This window comes from Sus scrofa, chromosome X, assembly GCF_054392235.1.
Source record: "Sus scrofa isolate SSC_HxYL_T2T_F1_AM1 chromosome X, Sscrofa_HxYL_maternal_Yorkshire_Landrace_v2.0, whole genome shotgun sequence".
NCBI classification, from domain to species: Eukaryota; Metazoa; Chordata; class Mammalia; order Artiodactyla; family Suidae; genus Sus; species Sus scrofa.
The window spans coordinates 80378124-80394268 of NC_139401.1; the positions used below are offsets into that span (position 1 = coordinate 80378124).

Genomic DNA, 16145 nt, shown 5'->3' on the forward strand with positions numbered 1-16145 from the left:
TGACAAATGACAGCATAGGAATCTCTGCTGCTTGTTCCTCTTCCTCCTCCTCCCCCAGTGTCAATGTGAATATTTATCCATGCACGAAAAATACCTTCCTAAGAACAAATATTCTAGGTGAGGGAATCACAGCAGTTGGGTGAAGCACAGAAATAAGAAAGGACACATTGAAGAAGGTAAGAAAGATAGATTCATAGTACCTTATTGCCCCGCCCCTAACTAAGGCAGCACAGCATGGATAGAACTCTTGTTGGGAGGAGAGTTAAATGAGCGCCCAACTTTAAACCACAGACCTCAGAGAGGATCCATTCCGGCACCAAGACAACTCCCACAGTTCTAAGTGGCTCACTGCAGTCTCCTGCAAACCCAGCACTGCCCCCACCCTGCCCAGTACCTGTTAGCTCCAGTAGCTCCAAATGACATCCTTAGCATCACAATCCCAGCAGGCTCCCATGAACCCAGCTCACCCCAGGGCCTGCCTACTCCAGTGGCTTCAATGACAGGGCTCCCAGAGGGCTCCCAGGAACCAAGGCCCCTGCTCACCTCCTTATTTGTCAACTCCAACAGCCCCATGTGGATCCCATGACAGCAGAATCCCCAGGAACCGAGACTCCCAGAAACCAAGGCCCTCATCTTACCCTGGTGCCTACTGGCTCCAGTGGCCCCAAACGGCACCTTTGGCATAAAGTTCCTGTGGGCCCCTGTGAATCCAGACACAGATTTACTCCGGAACCTGCCTTACTCCAACATCCCAAGCAGCTTCTGTGACAGGGCTCCCAGCAGGCTCCTGGGATCCCAGGCCTCCATCATACCCATGCACCCGACAATCCTAGTAGCTCCAAGCTGCTTCTTTGGCCCATGGTAGTTCCCGGTGGGCTTGAGGATCCCACCCACCAGCTTTCATAGCCTCAGGCAACATTTTAGTCACCACGCACCAAATGTGCTTCTGTGAATTCAAGTCCCCCACATAATCCTGGCACCTGGCATCTCCAGTGACCTTATGTGGGTCCCACTGCACTGGATGGCATTTGTGCCACCAAGCTTCAAACAAGTCCCGAACTCATTCTGACATTTGCTGACTCCAGTGGCCCCAGTGAGCTTCCAAGAACCCAGGTAGCTTCTACAGCATCAGGCTTCAAGCAGGTTCCCAGGAAGCCAAGTTCCAATTTCACCTTGCTGTCTGCTACTCCAACAGCCCCAGACAGCATCCATGACTTCAGGCAGCTTCCTTGGATCCAGGTTCTCAGAAGGCCCCTGAGAACTCAAGCTTCTACCCACCAGGTAACTGGCCAGCTTCAGCAGTCCCAGGTGGCCAGTGGCCACAGGTGATTCTTCCTCTCCAGGCAGTTACCTTGTCTCTAGGCTCCTAGAATGCTCCCATGAACCAATCTTCAATCCACTCTGGCACCTGCTGGCTCCCATGGTCTTGGGCATCTCCAGTGGCCCCAGGTTCCCAGCCCACCAAAGTGCCAATTGACATCCCTGAACTAGGTTCCTGGCAAGCTTCCATGAATACAGGCTCATACCTTACCCCAACAGCAGCTGGCTCCTGGGGCACTGGGTAGCTCCCTTGACAACAGACTTCCATCTGGCTTCAGTAGTTTTGCAGCACATTCCAGCACTGGTTGGCTCCTACTGCCCTGGGTGGCTCATGTGGCATCAGGCTCCCAATCAATGCCTGTGACACAGGCTCCAGGAGGAATCCCTCAGGGCTTATTGCCAAGCTGACTACCCTGTCCCAGGCTGTCACAATCCACTCTAGCACCATGCACTCAAGGACTCCAGCAACAAGAAGGAAACACTCCCAAGCTCATTTTACAAAGCCAGCACTACCCTGATACCAAAGCCAGATAAGAACACCACAAGAAAAGAAAAATACAGGCCAACATCCCTAATGAGTATAAATGCAACAACAACAAAAAGTCAGCCTTAAAGAAGTAAATTCTAACACATGGTACAACGTGGATAAAACTTGAGTTATGCTAAGTGAAATAAACCAATCACAAAAACACAAATGTTGTGTGATTCCACTTATTAAAGATATTTAAAATAATAGAATTCATAAAGACTGAAAGTAGAGTAGTGGTTACCAGGCGTTTTGGGCAGGAGGTAATAGGAAGTTAATGTTTTAGTGGCCACACAGATTCAGTTTGGGATGATGAAAAATTTCCAGAAGTGGATAGTGGTGATGATTACACAACATTGTAAATATATTTAATGTTACTAAATTGTACACTTAAAAAATTTTAAATGTGGAGTTCCTGTCATGGCTCAACGGTTAACAAACCTGACGAGCATCCATGAGGATGCAGGTTCAATCCCTGGCCTCAGTCAGTGGGTTGAAGATCCAGCATTGCCATGAGCCATGGTGTAGGGTGCAGACGTGGCTCAGATCCTGGACTTGCTGTGGCTCTGGTGCAGGCCAGCAGCTAGCTCCGATTCGGCCCCTAGCCCAGGAAACTCCATGTGCCATGGGTGCAGCGCTAAAAAGACCAAAAAAAAAAAAATTTAAATGTTAAAATTTATGTCATGTATATTTTACTATAATAAAAAAAGAAGAATAGTAGTTCCTATTGTGGCTCAGCGGAAACGAATCTGACTAGCATCCATGAAGACACAGGTTCCATCCCTTGCCTTGTTCAGTGGGTTAAGGATCTGGCTTTGCCGTGAGCTGTGGTGTAAGTCACAGGCACAGCTCAGATCCCATGTTGATGTGGCTGTGGTGTAGGCTAGCAGCTATAGCTCCAACTTGACCCCTAGCCTGGAAACCTCCATATGCTGCGGGTACAGATCTAAGGAAAAAAAAGAAAAAGAAAAAGAAATGGATCACAGACTTAAATGTAAGAGATGACATTATAACCCTCTTAGATCAAAATATAGGAGTTAATTTGCATGAACTCTGGTAGATAATGCCTTCTTAGAAATGACACTAAAAGCACAGTGGCAAAATAAAAAAAGATAAATTATACTTCACCAAAATTAAAAACATTGGTGTTATAAAGGACACTATCAAAAAAGTGAAAATACAACCCACCGACTAGGATAAAATCATTGCAAATCTGATATCTGGTAAGTGGCTTACAGCCAGAATTAAAAAAAAATATATACCTAAATAATAAAATAGTATATGATCCAATTTAAAAATGAGCAAAGGATTTGAATAGACATTTCACCAAAGAAGATGCACAAATGTCCAATAAACACATACAAATAAGCTCAAAATCATTAGCTGTCAGGAAAATGCAAATCAAAACCATAAAACAATATTTTACATCCACTAGGATGGCTAAAATTTTAAAAGCCAGGGTATAGCAGGTTTGGCAAATATTTGGAAAAACCAAAACCTTCATACATTGATGGTGAGAATGTAAAATTATGCAGTCTGTTTGGAAAATAATTTGATGATTCCTCAAAATGTTAAACATAGAGTTACCATACAACCCAACAATATCACTCCTAGGCACATATCCAATAGAAATCAAATCACCTGTTCAGAATTCCCACTGTGGCACCATGGGATAGGTGGTGTCTCTGCAGCAAGGGGATGCAGGTCCCACCTTCGGCCCCAGCACAGTTGGTTAAGGATACGGCATTGATTCCTCTAGATGTCATCTTGTTCACAAAGTTTGGTCACATAGTTTATTTAGGTGATTACTGAAAGGGAAGCTAGAGGAGAGATATGGTCATCTGTTAATTATTTATTCTTTATTTCTACTTCTTTAATCTCTGGAAAGAACTGACAAGTTAGGCAAAGTATTGTGTTATTAAAAGATTGGAAAGGTGTGCTTGGGCCAGAGATGATTAGAGCATGGAAGGTGAATGGTTTAAAAGTTAGTTACAATATAGCTATGCTAAAATGACAGGAAAAGCGGATTCCTGCTAAGGGAAGATTCCTGTAAATAACTACTTTCAGTTTGAGAACTAAAAAGGTAATATGAGGAGACTGACAACAGCAAGGTGGCAGACTAGGGAGCTCCAGGCCCTATTTCCCCATGAAAATGTTAAATAAACAACTTATGAACAAAAGTAGCTAAGTGGTATTTTAAAAAATAATTTAATAAACCACAGTAACCAATGCCTAGTCAAGAAAAAGACATACTCAAAGCCGTGGGAAATTTCATGAAGTGTTTGATTTCCCTTGCATCAATCATCTCCAGAGCTACACAGAATGGCACAGTCCCAATTCCTGGTTCTTCAGTCAGGACATAAGGAAAGAGTGTAACTTATTTGCAGTATTCTGGCTTGTCTGGGAGCTGCCAAAGGGAATGGTTTCTGTCTTGTCTTACTGGGGGCACTGACAGGAATGGTGGCATAATTCGGGTATCAGGTTGAAGGCCAATAAAAGCAGTTGGTGGGGAACTGTGGGCAAGAGCGTACCTGGGGGCAGGAAATTACAGACAGTATAATACAGTAGAATATCTATGGCCCTGAGAAGAAGCAGGTGCGAGATGCCTCAGAAAATTAAGACACTTAAAAATAGTCATGTATTTGGGGACATTAGGAAAAAAAGCACATACATATTTACTCAAGATGCATCTTCAGAAAAGAGAGGAGTTTCTGTTGTGTCTCAGTGAGTTAAGAACCTGACATAGTGTCTGTGAGGATGCAGTTTGATCCTTGGCCACACTCAGTGGGTTACAGCTCTGGCAATGGTGCAAGCTGCGGTATAGATCTGGTGTCACAGTGGCTGTGGAATAGGCCTCAGCTGCAGCTCTGATGTGACCCCAGCATGGGAACTTCCATATGCTGTAGGTGTGGCCCTAAAAAGAAAAAAATAAATCAAAAAAGAAAAAGAAAAGGCCTAAGAAGACCTTGAGTCTTCATGATGGACTGATCAGTTAAGGTGTTCCCCTGCACAGAGCCAGTCTATGAAGACTGAGAAAGGTGGATGTGTTCTTCAAATACTCAATTTTCAACAAAACATGGATACCTATTTCATCACTTCTATTCAACACAGTATTACAAGTCCTAACTGGAGCAATTAGACAAGAAATAAAAAGCATCCAGATTGGAATGGAAGAAATAGAATTATTTCTGTTCACATATGATATGATCTTATATGTAGACAACTTAAAAGATTACCCCCACAGAAACAGTTAGAATTAATAAACATTCAGCAAAATTGCAGGATATAAAATCAACATATACAAATCAGTTGCATTTATATACTCTGATAATTTATAATTCCCCCAAAATAAGACATTTTTGAGGCCCCGATAAACTGCTTTCACTAGCCTCTAACCTGACACCCAAACTATGACACTATTCCTGTCTAGGCCTTGAGTTAGGCAAGACAGAAACCACTCCCTTGGGGAAGAGTAAAATTGTCACTATTTGCAGATGACATGATGCTTATTTAGTCTTGAACCCGAAACCATTATAACTAATAAATGAATTCAGTACTGTTGCAGGATGCAATATTAATACATAGAAATCTGTTGCATTTTTATACACTAATAATGAACCATAAGAAAGATAAAGCAAGAAAAAAAAATTCCGTTTAAAACTGCATCAAAAAGAATAAAATACCTAGGAAAAAACTTAACAAAGAAGGTGAAAGAACTACACTGTGAAACTATAGAATATTGATGAAGGAAATTGAAAAAGGTACAAAGAAATGTAAAGAAGAATTAATATTGTTAAAATGTCATATCATCTAAAACAATCTATAGATTTAATGCAATCCATACCAAATTCCCATGAGATTTTTTTAACAGAACTATGTTATATGTGTCAACTGAAAAACCGTACAATCTAAAAGTTGAGAACTATGTGAATTATGTTTTTTTGTTGTTGTTTTTTTTGCCATTTCTTGGGTCACTCCCACAGCATATGGAGGTTCCCAAGCTAGGGGTCTAATTGGAGCTGTAGCTGCCAGCCTACACCAGAGCCACAGCAATACAGGATCCAAGCTGCATCTGCGACCTACACCACAGCTCACGGCAACACCGGATCATTAACCCACTGAGCAAGGGCAGGGATGGAACCCGCAACCTCATGGTTCCTAGTCGGATTCATTAACCACTGCACCACAACGGGAACTCCTGAATTATGTTTTATTTGAAGAAATTACTGAGGAATATTGCCCAGGAAGGCAGCCTCTCAGATAACTCTAAGGGTCTGTTTCAAAGAGGTAAGGAAGGAGCCAGAATATATAGTAGTTGTTGCTGGAAAAAATAACAACATGTAGTCAAACATCTAAAGATTATTGCTAATCACAAAAAAACAAGATATCTCAAGTCAATGATTTTAATGTATTTCTATATATGGGAAAAGGCAAGAGTCTGGGCTCACTAAAATTATTTCTTTGATATGCATCTAAACTATATAGGGCCCAGCATCCTTTTTTTTTCATCCTGAATTCCCTTCAGGGTACACTGTTGTGGAGTGGCTGCAGTGGCTGAGGGGTTGATGGCTGCAAAATTTGTTGCAGAATGCCAGGCATTTTTTTTTTTTTTGGTCCAAATGTGGAACCAAGAAAGACCCTGAATTGTCAAAGTGATCTTGAGAAAAAAAAGCAAAGGTGGAGGTGGAGGTATCACAGTCCCTGACTTCAGACTATACTACAAAGCTACAGTCACCAAAACAGCATGGTACTAGCACAAAAACAGAAATATAGATCAATGGAATAGGATAGAAAGCCCAGAAATAAACCTATGCATTGAAGGTCAATTAATCTATGAAAAAGGAGGCAAGAATATATACAATGGAGAAAAGACAGTCTCTCCAATATGTGGGGCTGGGAAAATTGCATAGCTACATGTAAAAGAATGAAACTAGAACATCCTCTAATATCATATATATACATATATATATATATATATATATACATATATATATATATAATATATAATCAAAATAGATTAAAGACTTAGGTGCTAGGATCTGAGTTGCAAACAAAATCCCCCCACAAGAGAATTGATTAAATTTGAATTTCAGATAAACAATGAAAACATTTTTAGTATAATCATATTTCAAGTACTGCATGAAGCATACTTACACTAAAACAGTATTTGTTGTTTACCTGATATATAAATTTAACTGGTATCCCACATCTTTACTAAATTTCCTAACTCTAGCAAGAGCATATGCATTTCCAATGGCATCTCTACAGTAGCACATGGCCTACAGAGCATGGGGAATAAGGATTTTGTTTATAGACTTATGGCCAGCTCTATGTGACCTAATATCTTATGCCTCTACCACACTGTTTGGTAAACTTCTGTGAACTACATCCCAGCTTGGCAGGTGGTTCCATAACATATACAGAGGCAATGTTTAAAAGAACATATTTAAATGGAGGTAAATCCTATCCTTGCTGGCCAGCATGGTAGTGGTAGCATCTATCACCTAAGTGAGAAAATGAGAAGAGAATCATAAAACTTGCAAAGTGTGTGAAAGACTGGAGACTGGTGAAATATCCATTCTGAACCTGGAGATTCTCCTTCCAGATGTAATCCAGAGGCAATATTCATATTGCTGGAGTCAAGACGGCTGTTTTCTCATAAGGCTATACTGTCTGCCTGGCTACAGTGCCTCATGCTGAGGAGGCAAACTAGGGACTGTCAAAACAGAAAAACCATGGACTAGTATCTAGGGAGGCATTCCAATAAGTTACACAGCTACTTAACTTGAGGAAATTTCTCTCCCAAGGTTTATAGCACCAAGAAGCAAAGATGTGGAGATAAGTCCAGTTGATGAGTCACATCTCAGATTTCAGGAGAAAGGAACAAGACAGGAATGAAATCAGAATTGATTTTCTGGGATCAGCTACCAGGGGAGATGGGGCATGAGAGGAAAGTCACACAGGGTTAATGACCCTAGGATCTATAATCCCCAGAAAACTGGGCTTCTGTGCTTTCTTGACCAGGAGAATTAACAACTGGTTTTCAACAATTTTTTAAAAGACAAACAGAAATTATAGCTGAAGATATACACTAGATGGCTCCACTTCTATATATTTATTTATATAAGTAAAGATTTTCAAGTTTTGAAAAATTTCCACTGTTTTATTGTTGTCATTTCTGGGTCAGATGAGTCACTGCTGTGTAAGCCTCATTAAATTTTATTGGTCATCATCCCCAGTGATGGATGAAACATAACATTTCATGTTATACAATTGCGTGGTAATAGAGGTCAAAAATACTCTTAGGACAAAAGGCTATTCTTCTTAATCAGGAGATTTTGAGAGATGTTTCACTGATGAAATGAAACAAATTTATAAAAGAAAGCACTGATTTGACACATAATTAAGAGCTAAGGATTTAAACATCAGGGTTAAGTCTGTCGTTCATGCATATAGGAGCCTCGGGTAAAATTTTCATTTAAATGAGTCCCTTTCAAAATTGTATGAATGAGACAGTCTGAGGTTATGCTGTGTTAGAAAAGTAGCACTCTTTTGGTTATATCAGCTTCTCTTCAGAGGCTTTTTGTTTTTTTTCTTTGTAACTCAGCCATAGTCATTCACATACATTCATGGCAGAGTAGATGCAACAGAGACTATATGATCCACAAAGCTGAAAATATTTACTGTTTTACCTTCACAAAAAAAGTTTACTGACATCTGGGCTATGTCTTAAGAGAGGCTTTTCTAGATTCCTCTGGGCCTCTTTAAATACATGACAGGATATTATATTTAAAAAATACCGTCTCTGCATTTACAGTTCTGCATGTAATGAACAAATAAAAAGAAGAAAAGACTGAAAAATAAACAACTCTTCTAGGATCTATAATAGAGGAAAGAACATAGGGAAAAGAGCTGATGTTAAGCTTGTTGAGACAGATTGATACAGGGAGTCACAGATTAACAAAGAATGTAAAACTGGTAAAATAAGAAAAGAGAGAAAACTGAAACATATTAAATGCTTAATTAAAACTGCAAAAGGCAGAAAAATAATGAAAGGCAAAAATAGGAACAAAGAACAAGGATAGCACATAGAGAACAGTAACAAATATGGTAGATATTAATACAACTATTTAAATAATCATTTTGAATGTCAATGTTCTAAATGTAACAATTAAAAGACAGATATTTTCAGAGGGGATAAAAACACAAGACCCAATTATATGCTGTGTAAAAGAATCTCATTTTAAATATATGAACACATGTTAAATTAAAAGTAAATGGATGGAGTGAGATAGACCATGTTAAAACTAATCAAAAGAAAGCAAGAGTAGCTATACTAAATTTCAGACAGAGCATTCTTCAAAGCAAGGGAAGTTATCTGAAATAAATAAGGGCATTAGACAATGATAATGATTACAAATAATAAAGGAGTCAATTCTCCAAGACATAACAGTCTTTAATGCATATGTAAATATGTTGTGGACTTTTTAGTCATCTAAGGCAAATCCATGGAATAATAATTGATAAGCTAGAGTTTATTAAAACTTAAAACTTCTGCTCTGTGAAAGACAATGTCAAGAGAAGACAAGTCAATAAAAATAAAAAGAACACTTAAAACAACAATAAGAAAACAATGCCCCAATACAAAAAAAAAAAAAATGAACCAGGGAGTTCCCATTGTGGCTCAGTAGTAACCAACCTGACTAGTATCCATGAGGATGCAGGTTTGATCCCTGGCCTTGCTCAGTGGATTACGGATCCGGCGTTGCTGTGAGCTGTGCTGTAGGTTACAGATGCAACTTGGACCCTGCATTGCTATGGCTGTGGCTGCGGCTGGCAGCTGCAGCTCTGATTTGACCCTAGCCTGGGAACTTCCATATGCTACAGATGCAGCCCTAAAAAGCAAAAAAAAAAAAAAAAAGCCAGACAAATGAGCATATGAAAAGATACACATCATATGTCATCAAGGAAGTGCAAGTGAAAACAATCATGAGATACAATTACACCCTATTAGAATGGCCAAAATCTAGAACTCTGGAACACCACCAAATACTAGCAAGGCCATGTAGCAACAGGAACTCTCATTCATTACTGGTGGGAATGCAAAATGGTACAGCTGCTTTGGAAGACAGTTTGGCATTTCATACAAAACTAAATATACTCTCCTTTGTCTTTTTAAGAAGTTAAGGTGCACAATTCCACTCCTTGGTATAAATTCAAAACAACAAAAACCCTAATTTGAAAAGATACATGCACCCTAATGTTTAAAGAAGCATTACTTTTAATAGTCAAGATATGGAAGCAATGTAAATGTCTATCAACATATGAATGGATAAAGATAAATTATCAAATTCTGACCTCTGGTTCCTGGTTTAACACAGGTACTAGGCTTCAAGATTTTAATTCCCAGTTTGGGTAGTAGCAACCACCTTTTACTATGCAGACAACTGTTACATAATGTTCTGTATCCAGAGGAGTCAGTATGCCTGGGGTGAAGCCTCCCTGATTCCAACCAGCACATCATTGTATCTCTGCACCAAGTCCATTGCTCAAGACACAACAATATTGTCCTGTGTGACCTAAATACATAAAAGATGAGGACATGTAAATAGGCATATGCCTTCTATTCCCCCCAGGTATGAGCTTTGTTTTAGACTGATATTTTCCAAAGAGGGTTCAAGGATCACTCGTATCAGAATTACTTAGGCTGTCTGCTTAGAATAAATATTCCTGGGCTGCACTCCAGACCTACTGTAAGGAGTGAGGTCCAGAAATCTGTATTTCACACCAATAACAGAGGTGATGCTGATGCATATTAATGTTGAAAATAGCTGTTTTGTCACATCATCTGTAATTTCAGATTTTCTCAGGAGATGGTGCTTTCTAACCATTTTTCTCTGTATTTGCATCATCGTATTAACAGTTTACTGTCAGTATCAAGGTATGGCAAATTCTGTCTCTCCATCTTCTGTTTGATAAATATACATTTTCTTAGTCTCACACATGCTATTTTCTCAAAACACACACACACAAACCATAAAATGAAGATGTTGTCCAAAGATATTAGAATGGTTAACTAGATAAGGAATTGACAATTGTTTTCTATAAAGGATCAGAGAGCAAATATTTTAGGTTTAATTGGCCATACTGTTTCTATAGCAACTACAAACTCTGTATCATGGAAATAGCCACAGACAATAAGTAAATGAATATGTATATTTGTTCCAATGATATTTTATTTATGGAAGCTGAAATTGCAATTTCAAGTAATTTTTACGCATAATGAAAGAGTATTCTTCTATTGTCTTTCGAACTTTTAAAAATGTAAAAAGCATTACAAACTCATGAGCCATATAAAAACAGAGAATGGACAGTATTTGGCCTGCTGCCTGTAGGATCCCAGATCTAGATACTTGTTATTTCTTCAGACTGAAAGCATAGTAGTTCTGAAGTTGGGCAGTCCGGGTGCAAATGCTGGCTTAAGAAAGTTTCTTAACATTTCCAAACCTTAATTTCTTTATCTGTAAAATGGAAATAATAACTGTAAAGACCTCTTAAGATTATTGTGAGACCCTCACACCATGCACAAAAACAAACTCAAAATGGCTGAAAGACTTAAATATAAGACCAGATACCATCAAACTCCTAGAAGAAAACATAGGCAAAACACTCTCTGACATCAACCTCATGAATATTTTCTCAGGTCAGTCTCCCAAAGCAATGGAAATAAGAGCAAAAATAAATCAATGGGACTTAATCAAACTGACAAGCTTTTGCATAGCAAAGGAAACCAAAAAGGAAACAAAAAGACAACTTTCAGAATGGGAGAAAATAGTTTCAAACGATGCAATGGGCAAGGGCTTAATCTCTAGAATAAACAAGCAACTTATACACCTCAACAGCAAAAAAGCCAATCAACCAATGGAAAAATGGGCAGAAGACCTGAATAGACATTTCTATAAAGAAGATATACAGATGGCCAACAAGCACATGAAAAAATTCTCAACATCCCTTATTATAGGATAAATGCAAATGAAAACTACCATGAGATACTACCTCATACCAGTCAGAATGGCCATCATTAATAAGTCCACAAATAACACGTGCTGGAGGGGGTGTGGAGAAAAGGGAACCCTCCTGCACTGTTGGTGGGAATGTAAACTGGTACAGCTACTATGGAGAACAGTTTGGAGATACCTTAGAAATCCATACATAGAACTTCCTTATGACCCTGCAATCCCACTCTTGGGCACATATCCAGACAAAACTCTACTTAAAAGAGACACATGCACCTGCATGTTCATTGCAGCCCTATTCACAATAGGCAAGACATGGAAACAACCTAAATGTCCATCAACAGAGGAGTGGATCAAGAAGATGTGGTATATATACACAATGGAATACTACTCAGCCATAAAAAAGAACGACGTAATGCCATTTGCAGCAACATGGATGGAACTAGAGAATCTCATACTGAGTGAAATGAGTCAGAAAGAGAAAGACAAATACCATATGATATCACTTATAACTGGAATCTAATATGCAGCACAAATGAACATTTCCACAGAAAAGAAAATCATGGACTTGGAGAATAGACTTGTGGCTGCCTGATGGGAGAGGGAGGGAGTGGGAGGGATCAGGAGTTTGGGGTTATCGTTACAACTTGGAGTGGATTTACAATGAGATCCTGCTGAGTGGCATTGAGAACTATGTCTAGATACTTATATCATAACAGAACAAAGGGTGGAAAAAAATGTATACATGTAAATGTATCTTGGCCCCCATGCTGTACAGCAGAAAAATAAATAAATAAATTAAAAAAAAAAGATTACTGTGAGGATAAAAGGAATTGATTTTTGAAAAGAGCTTAGAAGAGAGCTGAAAATATAGAAAGTAGCCAGTGAGCGCTATTGTTATATACTAAGACCTATCTTTGATGGTTTCCACACATTTCATTTTAACCTCAGAACAACTCTTGAATGTATTATTATACCTCTTTAAAGTATAAGGAAACTGAAGCTCTGAAAAATAAATGATTTATACAATATTACATAGCTAGTAAGCAGCAGGGCCTATATTTGGGGTCAGTCTCAAGTTTGTCTTACTTCAGAGTTCATGTTTTTGCCACTATGCTGCTCTCCTTGAGTTCATTTGTATCATGCTATGGATAAAGGCTAGAACTCTATCCAGTTATTCATTTCATAGTGCTAAAATTTCTGTCTAAAAGAATTACTGAGATTCACAATCAACATACTATTATGTGTGTTTATACAAAATAGCTTATAGAGTTCAAAAACATATGATGGTGTTACGGTTAGTTTTATATGCCAACTTATATGCTGGGTACATAGTTATTCAAATACTAATCTAGGTATTACTGTGAAAGTATATATATAGGGAGTTAACATTTTCAACCAGTTGAGCTTAAGAAAAGGAGATTACTTCAATAATATGGGTTGGAATCATCTAATCATTTTAAAGGTCTTAAGAGAAAAACTGAAGTCTCCCTGAGAAAGAAGAAAGTCTGCCTCAAGACTGCAACATCAGGTCCTGCCTTACAAACTTTGGACTTGGCAGTTCTCACAATAAAGTAAATCAAATCCTTGAAATAAATCTCTACTAGTTCTATTGTTCTGGTGATGCCTAATACAGATATACAATTTGACACATATAAAAAAAGCTAGGTATATCGTCATTTGTACATGCAACCAGGATTTCTCAGACTCTTGGATGCCTCTCACTCAGGGAAGGGGGTGGGGTAAGTGCCAGTAACAACTGCAAAAAAAGATTTTTCTGATTTTGCTCTCTCATTCTACAGCAGCATTTTTTTAATTGGGAGCAATTTTGCCTACCCAGGGGATATTTGGCAAATGTCTGGAGACATTTCTGTTTGTCACAGCTGATGGGTACAATGAACAACTAGCAGGTATAAATCAGGGATGCTACTAAACATTCAACATTGCACAGGGAAACCCACCAAAACAAAGGACTACACATCCCAAATGTCATAGGACTATGATTAAGAAAATCTGCTTCAGGGAGATGGGACTAAGATGGTGGAATAGAAGGACTGGAGCTCAACTTCCCTCCTAAAAACAACAAAATTCACAACTAAAAGCTGAACAATCTCCACCCAAATGGACCAAAAACCTTAAAAAATATATCTAATCCAGAAGAAAAAGAGGAGGACACATCAAGAGGTAGAAGGGGTGATTTCACGATATAATCAACCCCATACCTCCTGGGTGGGAAGCCCCATAGACTGGAAACTAACTGGTTCACAGAAACTCACCTACAGGAGTGAGAATTCTGAGCCCCACATCACACTCTCACGTGTGGGGATCTGGCACAGGGAGAAAGAGCCCCTGGAGCATCTGGCATTGAAGGTCAGTGGGGCTTGTGCACAGGAGCTCCATGGGACTGGGAGAAACAGAGACCCCATTCTTAAAAGGTGCACACAGACTTTCAGGTGCACTGGGTCCCAGGGCAAAGCAAATTCCCCATAGGCATCTGAGTCAAACCTGACTGCAGTACTTGGAGGACATCCTGGGAAAACAGGGGTGAACTTGGCTTATTGTGAGGGAAGGACATTGGAATCAAAGCTCTTGGGAATATTCAGCAGCCATGCCTTTCTCTGGAGGTGGCTATTTTGGGAAACTCTGGCTCCACCCATCAGTCAGCCCTGAGAAGCCCCAGGGCAAACAACAATCCAGGTGGGATCACAGCCCCACCCCTCAGGAAACAGGCTACCCAAAGACCACTTAGGCACACAGCTGCCTTTAATACCATCTAGAGACTAAGCCCCACCCACCAGAGGGATTAGAATCAACTCCACCTACCAGTGGGCAGGTATCAGCCCCTCTCATCAGGAAGCCTACAGCAAGCCTCCCATACCAACTTCAGCCACAAGGGAGGTAGACACCAGAAGTAAGAGAGGCCACAACTCTATTATCTGTAAAATGGTCACCACACCAAAAACCTATAAAAATGAGAAAACAGAGAACTATAACTCAGATGAGGGAGAAAGGAAAAACCCAAGAAAACCAGCTAAGTGATGAGATTCTCAGCCTCCAGGAAAAAGACTTTAGACTGTTGATGTGGAAGATGATGCAAGACACTGGAAATAAACTGCAGGCAAATGTGGATAACTTACAGGAAACACTGAGCAAAGACATACAAGATATAAAACTTAACCAAGAAGAGATGCAAAATACAGTAAATGAAATAAAAAATTCACTAGAAGCAGCTAACAGCAGAATAGAGGAGCAGAAGAACAAATAAGCGAGGTGGAGGACATATTAGTGGAACTTATGGATGCAGAACAGAAAAGAGAAAAAAGATTGAAAACAAATGAAGAGAGTCTCAGAGAACTCTGGGACAACGTTAAACACACCAACATCCTCATTATAGGGGTGCCAGAAGGAGAAGAGAGAGAAAAGGGGACAGAAAAAGTATTCCAAGCGATAATAGCCAAAAACTTCCCTAACATGGGAAAGGAACCACTCACTCAAATCCAGGAAGCACAACAAGTACCATATAATATAAACCCAAGGGGGAATGCCCCGAGACACATATTAGTCAAACTGACCAAAATTAAAGACAGAAACTGTTGAAAGCAGCTGGGGAAAAGAAACAAATGACGTACAAGGGAACCCCGATAAGGTTAGTGGCAGATTTTTCAGCAGAAACTCTGAAGGCCAGAAGGAAGTGGCATGGTATACTTAACGTGATGAAAGGAAAAAACCTCCAACCAAGATTACTTTACCCAGCAAGGCTCTCATTCAGATTTAAAGGAGAAATCAGAAGCTTCATAGTTAGGCAAAAGCAAAGAGAATTCAGCAACACTAAACCAGCTTTACAACAAATACTAAAGGAACTTCTCCAGGACGAAAAGAAAAGGTCACAACTGAAACAAAAATACCACGAATGACAAGGCTCACCAGTAAAGGTATATATACAGTAAAGACACGAAATCATCCACGCACAATTATGCCACCAAAATCAGAAATCGTGAGAAGAGGATGGTACAAATGCAGGACACTGGAGATGTACTTGCAGTTAAGAGACCAACGACTTAAAACAATCTCATATATACATACGCTCTTATATCAAAACTTCAGAATAACTGCAAGCCAAAATCTACAATTGATACACACACAAATAAGAAAAATCAACTCAAATACAACACTAAAGATAGTCATCAAACCAGAAGAGGAGAGAACAATAGAAGAAGGAAAGAAAAAAGAGCAACAAAAGCAAATCCAAAGCAATTAATAAAACGGCAATAAGAACATACATA

The 16145-nt window shown here is 39.3% G+C and overlaps 1 long non-coding RNA gene across 1 annotated transcript in view; it reads right to left on the reverse strand.

Moving 5' to 3' along the window:
* Nucleotides 1–16145, reverse strand: part of LOC110257755 (uncharacterized) — a 93270-nt gene that overhangs the window by 55352 nt on the left and 21773 nt on the right. The window contains exon 3 of the long non-coding RNA XR_002340710.2: nucleotides 3488–3666. This is a non-coding gene — a long non-coding RNA (uncharacterized LOC110257755). The remainder of the gene's footprint in view (nucleotides 1–3487; nucleotides 3667–16145) is intronic.